Below are 12,123 nucleotides of genomic sequence, written 5' to 3'. Positions count from 1 at the left end.
AAAAACTTTTCTAGATGGACGCGAGTGACACCAAAATCTGCGTAACGTGTTCCCGTTCACAGGAGCGAGTAACAGAATAATATGGGGGGCTCAGGTAGTAAGCATAATGCTGTGGTGCATTATGTATCATGCGGGATGAGTGCCATCTCTTATTAATTTATTTGGTATATATCTCTCAATCGCCATTCAGAGGCAGGCTGCTAAATTTGTTACTGGTGGGCTCAAACAGCACATAAGTGTTATGGAGATGCTTTGTGAAGTCAAATGGGAATCCCTGGTGGGAAGGTGAAGCTCTTTTCGAGAAACACCATTGAGAAAATTTTGAGAACCAGCATTTGGAGCTGACTGCCACACAATTCTACTGCCCCCAACATACATTGCTCATAAGGACCACAAAGATAAGATATGAGAAATTAGGACTTAGACAGAGGCATATAGACTGTCATTTTTGCCTCACTCTTTTTGTGAGTGGAACAGGAAAGGAAATAACTAGTATGGAACAGGGTACCCTCCACCATGTACCATACAATGCCTTGTGGAATATCTGTGTAGATGTAGAAGTATGCTTACATTGTCAGATTGGAAGGAATGGAAGTTATCTCTTAAGCGAATTTTTATTTTTATTATTTTTTTTAATAGATATATTATGCATTTATTTTTGGTGGATTTGGGTGTTACATTGTTCAGTCATGCTATAGGTTAGGGCAAATAAAAGTGGTCTGGAGAACAGAGTTCCAGGGTACAAAGAAGCACAGCAGAAGGAAGGAAATACAGTATTAACCTGACTGTAGTATATGTTGAAATTGACCACCATTCATCTGTTAGCCCTTTTGGGTCCTGGTCAGCAAGTTATTGAAAGCAAATCAAAGTTGCTGGAATTGCTGCAATTTCATCCAAAAAGTTCTGCGGCAGTTCTTGGAGGCTACAAGGATTGTTGCAACACATCTTACACTTGAAGGCTCCCCCACAAAGTAATTGGATGCTGACAGATCAGGTGACCTGGGTGACCAGCTAGGGCTGTGACCAGACTGACCTCAATTAACAACTGAGAAGATTGTGTAAATGTGTTTCCAGGTTTGGCCGGCTGTGTGGGCAGTTGCTCCATCCTGTTGGAAGTAACTGTAGGTCTTTTCCTCCTCCATTAATGCTGCCAAAGGGGTATCCACTCATCTGGGCCACTTTGATTTGCCCCTCCCAGTACAACTATCTTTTGGTCACTAATACTCAGTTATTCTGGTTGTCAGAACCCATACTGACTCACAGAATTGTCTACTTCAAAATCACTAGAAGGTAAAATACTTGTGACAGCAATAAACACTCCATCGTCAACTGTATGTATTTAATCTGTCCTTTTTTAACAACTTAGATCCTATGTTAACATTTTGGCCAGCTTTCAGTACCTATAATGATCTGAGCTCCAGTGCTTGGAGCTGTGTTATTTCCCAACACTGCTACGACAGTTTAAACTGCAATACCAGTTGTTGTTAGGTCTACCCTCTCCATGTGTTTGCCCTTCATACTTTTAGACTACTGCCCTTCCTATAGTTTTCCAAGACCCTCTGACCTAAAAAGAAAGCCACCCAGTCCCTTCCACATAGCCTCTGCTACCCGTGTAGGCACTCCATGTGTTTAGTGGATCCCTGATGTATTAAGTGGAATCAGAAAACCCACCACTGTATGGCGCAAGTCGAGGAATCTGCAGCCCACACAGTTGCAGCACCATTTGAGCCTCTCATTTAGACCCTCCACTCAGCTCAGTACCAAAGGTCTGCAGTTAATCCTTTCGACAATACTACAGATGTTGAGCTCTGCCTTCATCTCGCCAACAAGACTGACCTTCTATACCCTTCAAATAGCAGCCCAAAACCAGAGAGAATCACTTCCATTCAGAACCAACACATATCATTGGTACCGACATTACAAAATGATCTAGAGAGAATTTCTGTATGGTGTGAAAAGTGGCAATTAGCACTGAACAAAGAAAAGTGCGAGGTCATCCACATGGGTACTAAAAGAAATCCGATAAATTTTGGGTATACGAAAAATCGCACAAATCTAAGGGCTGTCAATTCGACTAAATACCTAGGAATTACAATTACAAGCAACTTAAATTTGAAAGGCTACATAGATGATATTGTGGGAAAGGCGAAACAAAGACTGCGCTTTGTTGGCAGAACACTTAGAAGATGCAACAGACCCACTAAAGAGACAGCCTACATTACATTTGTCCGTCCTCTGCTGGAATATTGCTGTGCGGTATGGGATCCTTACCAGGGAGGATTAACGGAGGACATAAAAAAAGTGCAGAGAAGGGCAGCTCATTTCGTGTTATCGCGCAATAGGCGTGAGAGTGTCACTGATACGATATGCGAGTTGGGGTAGCAGTCACTGTAACTAAGGCGGTTTTCTTTGCGGCGAGATCTATTTACGAGATTTCAATCACCAACTTTCTCATCCGAATGCGTAAATATTTTGTTGACACCCATCTATGTAGGAAGAAATGATCATCATAATAAAATAAGAGAAATCAGAGCTCGAACGGAAAGATTTAGGTGTTCCTTTTTCCCACACGCCATTCAAGAGTGGAATGGTAGAGAAGTAGTATGAAAATGGTTCGATGAACCCTCTGCCAGGCACTTAAGTGTGAATTGTGGAGTAATCATGTAGATGTAGAGCCACCACCTGCAGCTGGTTGCACTCTGTGTGCTTCAAGGCATCCAGAAGCACCTATTCTACATCTGGGATGTCTCCTCCCTGTATGCACTCAGAGTGCACTCTGGATTTTTTCCTCCTTGACAGCCTATCCCTAAGAGGCCCTTTTAAGCACCTAATGTTAGAACTCCCTAATCTCACCTTCTGGGACTACCTAGATCATGTAGGCTGATAGGCTTCCACTGAAATAGGGTAAGAAATTGCATTAGGCTTGGGATCTTTATCAAACACAGGGAGTGCCTGAAACCTGCTCATGAGATGAAACTGAGAGGCCTCTAATTGGGCCCTCAGAAACTGTAGTCCAAGCAATATGGAGACGTAACAAGCAATATATGTGTAAATAAATAAAATATTTTAAACTAATCCTGATATGTTGCATTTATTTAATTTTTTTACTAAAAGTAATTAAATACTGAAGTAATGAAGTAAGTGCTAAAGAAACCAGCAACAAGTATATCATAAGTATCATTAATTAAGCAAAACATTTAATTTATTACATGAAAAATATAGATACAAAATCGTTAAAATGATGATAAAAATAGACAAAATGTAAATTAAATAAAAATTAAATATTTCTTTAGCTTTTTTGCTTCTGTAACATTCGTGTTTATCTTGTTCAAGCTACCAAAGAGTAAGTACTAAAGAATTTTTCTAAATTGTCCAGAAGCCAAGACATGAAAGATTAAGTAAGCATGTGCTAGTTGCCCCCACACCACTGCCCGCTGCAGCTGACACATTCCACACTTACATGCTTCACTTTATTACTCAATTAATGCTAAAAATCAGTGAAACATATCCTAGTATTTTTTCTTGAAAATGTAGGTATTCAACATTAACCTCCATCAAGGGCATTGCTGTAAAATGTTAATGCCATTCACTAGACTTTTTTATATCTATTATAGTTGTTAGCAATTTCTTTTTTTTTTTAAGTTATTTTGTATAGTTAATAATAACATTCCCAACAAAAGTGCAAGGTTTTCAAAGTCATTTTTTAATAATTGCAATTGATAAAGCACAACTCTTTGCAAAGAAAATAAGCCGAAACTGTTATTGTATGGCCATCCCCTGAGCGGATCTGCCAATCATCAGGAGCACATGCATCTCTCTCTCTCTCTCTCTCACTCTCTCTCTCTCACTCACTCACTCACGCGCGTGCTACTTAACAGCAAATAGGTAGTATGAGAACACGGATATTAACAAGTTATAGTGAGCCAGATTTTTAACTTCTTTTTATGTATATTGAAACACAAGAAAGCAACTGTTAGTTACAAAAAAGCAATCGATAGAATTTTTTAAAGCCTACAACTTTCTTGTTTAACATTTTTTTCACTCAAAGTCATAGTTTTTACTTATTTAAGAAAAACTATTTTTTGCCAATTTGAGGATTTGTTTGGGCCATGTTCACCACCTCTGATCAGGTTTCATGAAAAAGAAATTTTATACTGTGTTTTCAGGTATATATACTTTCTTTTCAGGTAATAATTTTTGTGAATTTAACATTAGACCATAGAATGCTTGGATTACTTGGATCCCCATGTCCCGTGCCCAAGGCCCCACTTCCCCGCTGTGATGCCAATTGGCCACAGCCTCAAGCTGTAATTATAGATTATTATAGCATACTTGATAACTGATTGTGTAGTATAACTTTGGAACTATAAATTAAGTGGAAAATTCAAGTCTTTGTAATTATTGCTATCATGAAATTATGTTGCCTGTGATTGTATACAAGAATTTGTAAAGGAGTATGAAATATCTTAAATACTCTGTGTCAGTCTAGTGTTTGAAATCAAGAGCTCTTTCTCAACAGCAGAAAAAAAATATTAGAACAATTACGTTTATCTGACCATGCCCATGTGCCCCTCTTTTCAAAAATAAATTAGTAAGGAGAGTTGGAATGACCTATCCCGTGTTAAATTTAGTGACTTGGCTTCCCTGTATTTCAGGAACCACTGTAGCCATTGACATGAAACTTTTACAGGACATTAATCTAGATGTTCTGAGTCTACCCAACTACAATAATTGCATTTCAGCCACTGATTTTGGAAATACAATTTTTTAATTACACACTTAAAATTTTGTGTTCTTTGTTTTGTTCTATAATAATAACAATTGATAATAATTAAATAAATAATTAATTAAAAGGAAATCTACAAAATGAAAAGTAAAAGGAACCTAAATATTTCACATGCACACACACACACCACTTTCTTAGTCTCCATAATGAAAATTATTTTTTTGTCAGAAAATGCGCATGATATTAGAACTACATAAAAAAAATCACTTCACTCCTTAGTTAATTCTACTCTTTTTTACAATTTTTATTGTCTGAAGTGAAGGTCAGTAGACTCGTGGCGTACTGAAAAACGTTTAATTTGGGTTTCTATAATCTCAGGGAAATTACTAACTGTCTTCTCGCCTCGCGAGAAAATTCAGAATACCATAGTTTAATTTAATTTCATGGGTATTGTGTTGGCAACTTAAGAAAAAATGTAGTAAAGCAAAATCTGTAACATTTATAAATTGTGGATTGATGATCGTTACTATGAAATGAAAGCAGAAATGCCAAATTAAATAATTATTATTTAATGAAAGAAGTTTTTTATACTGACATCTGACATCTCACAGTTTTGAACATAACAAAGAATATTTGTCGTACTCCGGCCAAATACGTTGAAATAACAATAATCTTAGCCTGACTCTGTAGCGAAAGAAAAAAGTATTCATAGTAAAGTCATATCAGTAATCGCAATTGGCGGTAATAATAGCACAATTAAACAAATTCCTAACAGGAATACAATTTCAATTCATTTGAAGAAAATAAGAGTCTGATAGAGTAAGATGCTGTTGGAAAGGTGTGCGACTAAAGAAGAGAAAGAAACGACAAGCACGCATACTTATATAGAATAAAATGCAGATGGTAATGCTATGCCACTCTCATTATCCTAGGTGTACATATTCGCTGACTTGCAGCGCAGTTCATTGACTCAGTGGTTAAATTACATCTTTAACTCTTAATATTTCAATAGGAAAGGAAAACAGTATGTTATTACGTCACGGGCAGAGCACAATATTACAGTACGTTATCCTAAATAATTTTAATTATACATAACATGTTCTTCTTTTAGTTCAGTAGACTCAGGATATGTATGTTATTACTCCCTGAAAATTTGAATACTTTACTCGAAGTGGTTTCTGAGAGTTAGGGAAAAATGCAACAGAAAATGTAAATTTTCAGGAATGACTTCTAAAGTTTCAAAAGACTGCAACTCAGTATATGCTTAATTTTTTAATTTTTGGTCACTCAGAAGCACCCTGCACAATACTCTATGTCATCCTCTTGATCTTTTTTCAAGTTTTTTTATTCTTTTCTTCTTTCTGGGCTCCTTAGTGGCCAACTGTGCTGCATTTTCTGCTTTATCAATGCGAACTTTGTCCATCCGTTCAAGTTCTCTGATGCAGTTTGCTCCAGGATTAATTCCTGTATGCTGTAGCACTTTCACCCTACCAGTGTTGCTGTCATTAAAAGCAATAACAGCATCACTGACCCCCCACTTTAGTGTCTTCATTCCAACAACAGAAATTTTTTGATAAGGAAGTCCGTATAAGATTATTGAACAACTCACTGGGATTTTGAGTCTGACCATGCAGACACTTCTTCATTAATTCAGGATTGGTCAGGTCTCTGTAAATAGGTTTTATGATATCCATGACTGCTGCTGGGATGGAATGTTTATGGCTGTATGAACTGTTTGAGTGCTTGGCATTGCGGTAATTGCACCATTAATCAGGTCCAGGAGGGCAAAGGTGGTTACTGGTTTTTCATCAGGTGACAGTCTGTGGAAGAAGGTAGCCCATACTGCCTGCTTCATTTTCAACAAATCTTCAGTATTATTTCTAATGGCCATCCCATAATACTGCTGTAGTTCATCAATCATTTTGTCTGTCAGCCTGCCTCTTATGGGTTTACCATCAGAAAGTTTCTTGTTTCTCAAACTTTGTTTCATCTTCCTCAACCTGGTGCCCATCTTGTTCTGGACATGACCAACACATTCCAGTTTTGTGATAATCTTCTCACAATAAGGCTGAGCAACTACTACACTGTTATATGCTTTTGAGTCTCCATCATGTAAGAACTTAGTGTAACACACTCCCCCTTCCTTCACAGATCGACTAAAAATTTCAGTAGCTGCAGAGGCCTCCATACCACCACTTGTTCCTTCATAATTTCTGTCACAGATATGCCCTTCTTCATTCCCTGATTTACAATTATAGCAATGTTTGGTTAAAATCTGGAAATCTATTACCTTTCCAGTATCCACACTGGTCACTGTAGCAACAGAATTCTTAGAACTGTAGCCGCGCTTCTGCCATTGCCATCAAAAGCTACTGGTATGTCAGTCACATCATCATTTATTTCAACAGCTTGGTTTGCAGCACCCTTCATTGACTCACATGCGACAGATTCCACAGCAGCACCAATAAATCCTGCAAGGTGGGCGTGGCATATTCATCACAGCAAACATTGTTTCTGCTGCAGTGGTCCTTTACTGATAGCTCTCAATCCATAAAACCACCTAACATTTACTTCAGAATAATTATCTTTACACAAAACAGAATTCCAAAATGAATAAGTATATTTACAACTGGCACAATTAATGATAAGTTTCCTGGCTAGTCCATTTGATACCTCACTGTATTTATGTAGACTACTGGCCCTCCATATTTTACAACACACACATCTGCCTAACACTCTTGTTAGAATGTGTAAATCTGTCGGAACATAACCTAACCTAACATTTACATCACTTTCATTTTGAGAAAACTGTGTATCAGGATGTTTTATTTTAATCTTTGAAGCACTAGTGGATGTTTCTCCAGATACTGACAAGTTTGCCTGTATTTCATTGCCTGTAACTTCACATGCCACATGTTGAACACAGTGTTTCCCTTTATTCGAAAATCTATTACCATGAAACCCATGTTTCTTGAAAACACTTCGTATTGGCGTCATACTTTACTTTTTGAGAGATTTACCAATCTTTTTGTCACTTTTCCTTGGCAAAACATTAGCACTTTGACATACAACGCATGTTTATACTACGAAATAATAAGATACTGTTTTTGACTATATATATATATATATATATATATAATAGAGGGAAACATTCCACGTAGGAAATATATATCTAAAAACAAAGATGATGTGACTTACCAAATGAAAGTGCTGGCAGGTCGACAGACACACAAACAAACACAAACATACACACAAAATTCAAGCTTTCGCAACAAACTGTTGCCTCATCAGGAAAGAGGGAAGGAGAGGGAAAGACGAAAGGATGTGGGTTTTAAGGGAGAGGGTAAGGAGTCATTCCAATCCCGGGAGCGGAAAGACTTACCTTAGGGGGAAAAAAAGGACGGGTATACACTCGCACAAACACACATATCCATCCACACATATACAGACACAAGCAGACATATTTAAAGACCAGGTTGAAATGAAAATGAAAGATAAAAATATATGGGGAGAGATAAGGGTGAACTAGAAAATAACTGGAGATCTGGTATGAAAAAATGCGAAAATGTGTTGGTTAAGTTGATCCTGTGGTGAACTTGGGTTGGTAGACAGCGATGTGCATGAAGGTTAAGTGGTTGTGTTGCCGCTAAAACACGTTAAAGGACGGAGAAATTCGGGAAAATTTCGAAAAAACGTGTAAATGTAATAAAAGGCGTGGTGTTGTGGTGAAAGATTACGAAAATGGGGCTAACAATTGTAAATAATGACGTTAAAACCGGTGGAGAGCGGCTAAAAATGATCAGTGATGTACGAAAAACGGAAGTGGAAATAAAGTAAAAGTTATTAGAACTAGCCGAAATGGTAGTTTAATACGTGAAGGCAGCTGTTATTGAACTAGAAACGGTTAGCGGTATTGTTGAAAGCGCAAAATAAAAATTTTTTGGTCTTTAAATATGTCTGCTTGTGTCTGTATATGTGTGGATGGATATGTGTGTTTGTGCGAGTGTATACCCGTCCTTTTTTTCCCCCTAAGGTAAGTCTTTCCGCTCCCGGGATTGGAATGACTCCTTACCCTCTCCCTTAAAACCCACATCCTTTCGTCTTTCCCTCTCCTTCCCTCTTTCCTGATGAGGCAACAGTTTGTTGCGAAAGCTTGAATTTTGTGTGTATGTTTGTGTTTGTTTGTGTGTCTGTCGACCTGCCAGCACTTTCATTTGGTAAGTCACATCATCTTTGTTTTTATATATATATATATATATATATATATATAGAGAGAGAGAGAGAGAGAGAGAGAGAGAGAGAGAGAGAGAGAGAGAGGGGGGCGGTGGGGGGGGGGGGGGGGGAAACATTCCATGTGGGAAAAATATATCTAAAAACAAAGATGATGTGACTTACCGAATGAAAGCGCTGGCACATCGATAGACACACAAACATACACACAAAATTCAAGCTTTTGCAACAAACTGTTGCCTCATCAGAAAAGAAGGAAGGAGAGGGAAAGACGAAAGGATGTGGGTTTTAGGGAGAGCGTAAGGAGTCATTCCAATCCCGGGAGCGGAAAGACTTACCTAAGGGGGGAAAAAAAGGACGGGTATACACTCGCGCACACACACACATATCCATCCACACATATACAGACACAAGCAGACATATTTAAGACAAAGAGTTTGGGCGGAGATGTCAGTCGAGGCGGAAGTGCAGAGGCAAAGATGTTGTTGAATGACAGGTGAGGTATGAGTGGCGGCAACTTGAAATTAGCAGAGATTGAGGCCTGGTGGGAAGTATCCAGATAACCCGGACGGTGTAACACTGTGCCAAGATGTGCTGGCCGTGCACCAAGGCATGTTTAGCCACAGGGTGATCCTCATTACCAACAAACACTGTCTGTCTGTGTCCATTCATGCAAATGGACAGTTTGTTGCTGGTCATTCCCACATAGAATGCGTCACAGTGTAGGCATGTCAGTTGGTAAATCACGTGGGTGCTTTCACACGTGGCTCTGCCTTTGATCATGTGCACCTTCCGGGTTACAGGACTGGAGTAGGTGGTGGTGGGAGGGTGCATGGGACAGGTTTTACACCGGGGACGGTTACAAGGGTAGGAGCCAGAGGGTAGGGAAGGTGGTTTGGGGATTTCATAGGGATGAACTAAGAAGTTACGAAGGTTAGGTGGACGGCGGAAAGACAATCTTGGTGGAGTGGGGAGGATTTCATGAAGGATGGATCTCATTTCAGGGCACGATTTGAGGAAGTCGTATCCCTGCTGGAGAGCCACATTCAGAGTCTGATCCAGTCCCAGAAAGTAACCTGTCACAAGTGGGGCACTTTTGTGTTTCTTCTGTGGGAGGTTCTGGGTTTGAGAGGATGAGGAAGTGGCTCTGATTATTTGCTTCTGTACCAGGTCGGGAGGGTAGTTGCGGGATGCGAAAGCTGTTGTCAGGTTGTTGGTGTAATGGTTCAGGGATTCCGGACTGGAGCAGATTCGTTTGCCACGAAGACCTAGGCTGTAGGGAAGGGACCGTTTGATGTGGAATGGGTGGCAGCTGTCATAATGGAGGTACTGTTACTTGTTGGTGGGTTTGATGTGGACAGACGTGTGAAGCTGGCCATTGGACAGGAGGAGGTCAACATCAAGGAAAGTGGCATGGGTTTTGGAGTAGGACCAGGTGAATCTGATGGAACCAAAGGAGTTGAGGTTGGAGAGGAAAATCTGGAGTTCTTCTTCACTGTGAGTCCAGATCATGAAGATGTCATCAATAAATATGTACCAAACTTTGGGTTGGCAGGCTTGGGTAACCAAGAAGGCTTCCTCTAAGTGACCCATGAATAGGTTGGCGTATGAGAGGGCCATCCTGGTACCCATGGCTGTTCCCTTTAATTGTTGGTATGTCTGGTCTTCAAAAGTGAAGAAGTTGTGGGTCAGGATGAAGCTGGCTAAGGTAATGAGGAAAGAGGTTTTAGGTAGGGTGGCAGGTGATCGGCGTGAAAGGAAGTGCTCCATCGCAGCGAGGCCCTGGACGTGCGGGATATTTGTGTATAAGGAAGTGGCATCAATGGTTACAAGGATGGTTTCTGGGGGTAACGGATTGGGTAAGGATTTCAGGCGTAGAGAAAGTGGTTGGTGTCTTTGATGAAGGATGGGAGACTGCATGTAATGGGTTGAAGGTGTTGATCTACATAGGCAGAGATACGTTCTGATCAACACCAGGATGGCCCCCTCGTACGCCAACCTATTCATGGGTCGCTTAAAGGAAGCCTTCTTGGTTACCCAAGCCTGCCAACCCAAAGTTTGGTACAGATTTATTGATGACATCTTCATGATCTGGACTCACAGTGAAGAAGAACTCCAGATTTTCCTCTCCAACCTCAACTCCTTTGGTTCCATCAGATTCACCTGGTCCTACTCCAAATCCCATGCCACTTTCCTTGATGTTGACCTCCACCTGTCCAATGGCCAGCTTCACACGTCCGTCCACATCAGACCCACCAACAAGCAACAGTACCTCCATTATGACAGCTGCCACCCATTCCACATCAAACGGTCCCTTCCCTACAGCCTAGATCTTCGTGGCAAACGAATCTGCTCCAGTCCGGAATCCCTGAACCATTACACCAACAACCTGACTACAGCTTTCGCATCCTGCAACTACCCTCCCGATCTGGTACAGAAGCAAATAATCAGAGCCACTTCCTCATCCTCTCAAACCCAGAACCTCCCACAGAAGAAACACAAAAGTGCCCCACTTGTGACAGGATACTTTCCGGGACTGGATCAGACTCTGAATGTGGCTCTCCAGCAGGGATACGACTTCCTCAAATCCTGCCCTGAAATGAGATCCATCCTTCATGAAATCCTCCCCACTCCACCAAGAGTGTCTTTCCGCCGTCCACCTAACCTTCGTAACCTCTTAGTTCATCCCTATGAAATCCCCAAACCACCTTCCCTACCCTCTGGCTCCTACCCTTGTAACCGCCCCCGGTGTAAAACCTGTCCCATGCACCCTCCCACCACCACCTACTCCAGTCCTGTAACCCGGAAGGTGCACATGATCAAAGGCAGAGCCACGTGTGAAAGCACCCACGTGATTTACCAACTGACCTGCCTACACTGTGACGCATTCTATGTGGGAATGACCAGCAACAAACTGTCCATTCGCATGAATGGACACAGGCAGACAGTGTTTGTTGGTAATGAGGATCACCCTGTGGCTAAACATGCCTTGGTGCACGGCCAGCACATCTTGGCACAGTGTTACACCGTCCGGATTATCTGGATACTTCCCACTAACACCAACCTATCCGAACTCCGGAGATGGGAACTTGCTCTTCAATATATCCTCTCTTCCCGTTATCCACCAGGCCTCAATCTCCGCTAATTTCAAGTTGCCACCACTCATA

The 12,123-nt window shown here is 40.7% G+C and overlaps 1 protein-coding gene across 2 annotated transcripts in view; it reads left to right on the top strand.

The window, feature by feature from the left end:
* The window catches only part of LOC126484107 (WD repeat-containing protein 74), a 106,327-nt gene that overhangs the window by 93,145 nt on the left and 1,059 nt on the right, over nucleotides 1–12,123 (top strand). The gene's annotated exons all lie outside the window — the stretch shown is intronic.

The sequence above is a fragment of the Schistocerca serialis genome, chromosome 1 (genome assembly GCF_023864345.2).
Source record: "Schistocerca serialis cubense isolate TAMUIC-IGC-003099 chromosome 1, iqSchSeri2.2, whole genome shotgun sequence".
Taxonomy (NCBI): domain Eukaryota; kingdom Metazoa; phylum Arthropoda; class Insecta; order Orthoptera; family Acrididae; genus Schistocerca; species Schistocerca serialis.
This window is presented reverse-complemented; position numbering and strand designations above follow the sequence as displayed.